This window comes from Schistocerca americana, chromosome 7, assembly GCF_021461395.2.
Source record: "Schistocerca americana isolate TAMUIC-IGC-003095 chromosome 7, iqSchAmer2.1, whole genome shotgun sequence".
NCBI lineage: Eukaryota > Metazoa > Arthropoda > Insecta > Orthoptera > Acrididae > Schistocerca > Schistocerca americana.
The window spans coordinates 274160063-274161324 of NC_060125.1; the positions used below are offsets into that span (position 1 = coordinate 274160063).

At 40.3% G+C, this 1262-nt stretch overlaps 1 non-coding gene across 1 annotated transcript; it reads left to right on the plus strand.

Moving 5' to 3' along the window:
- Positions 1-752: 752 nt before the first annotated feature.
- On the plus strand, positions 753-825 carry Trnaa-cgc. The gene has a single exon. It is a non-coding gene; the product is annotated as a tRNA-Ala (tRNA).
- The last annotated feature ends 437 nt before the right edge of the window (positions 826-1262 follow it).

Sequence of the window (1262 nt, forward strand, 5' to 3'; positions counted from 1 at the left end):
GATGCAGCATAGGAATGGCCGGTGTTGTTCACGGGTCAGATGATGACGAGCAAGCACAGGTGTACATACGACGACCAGCTGATTTTGGCGCAGAGCATGCGGTACCTATACACACGCAATTTTTGAACCTTCCCATTGCATGCCAATGTCGCACAGTGGTGGAATGATCACAATCCATTACGTTTCCTTTAATTTACGTCCATTGTCACAAACTTTTTGTTAACAGATTACCGGTTTCGGTCTAGAATGACCATCATCAGATCTGTTTTTTAAAAATAAAGTCCTAATGTACTGCAGCCATAGTGGCATTGTCAATGTTAAATGCAAAATCAGCACGAGCATCGTCAAATATGTATAAATAACATCATATGCACAAGTCATATTGTCAGTAGCACTACAGTTTAAAAATTTTTTTTTTTTTTTTTGGAACCGTAGTGCTACTGACGATATTCCAAAGTAATGCCGTTTGTAATTTGCCCTCGCTGTCTTGTATGATAACGTGGTCAGACGTGAGAAAAATCTCGTTCACATAACTTCTCATCATCGGGGTTCACAGTCATCTTGTATTTTTTAAAGGATATCATATTCGCCGTTGAATATATTATTTGTTGCAGAACTGCAATTTTGGCCTGTGGACCATTTTCAAGTGGTTCTGCAAAAACTGAAAAAATACAAAAATGAAGCACAGAGTCTATATACAGAACTCCACAAAAAGTCGTGTAAGCACCAGTACCTTACAAAAATACTCACCGAGCGAGGTGGTGCAGTGGTTAGCACACTGGACTCGCATTCGGGAGGACGACGGTTCAATCCCGTCTCCAGCCATCCTGATTTAGATTTTCCGTGATTTCCCTAAATTGTTTCAGGCAAATTCCGGGATGGTTCCTTTGAAAGGGCACGGCCGATTTCCTTCCAAATCCTTCCCTAAACCGAGCTTGCGCTCCGTCTCTAATGATCTCGTTGTCGACGGGACGTTAAACACTAACCACCACCACCACAAAAATACTCAAAATAATATCACATAAGCACGTGCCAGGTTTTAAAGTCATCATACATATCATCGTCAAAAATAAGCCCCTTTTTTCACTGTAGTAATACAGTAACATTGGACAAGTGCGAAGCTCTGTACATCCTAAAATGTTGTAAATTACGTGAAGTGTTACCAATGTTATAAAAAAAATGGTTCAAATGACTCTGAGAACTATGGGACTTAACTTCTGAGGTCATCAGTCCACTAGAACTTAGAACTACTGAAACCTAAC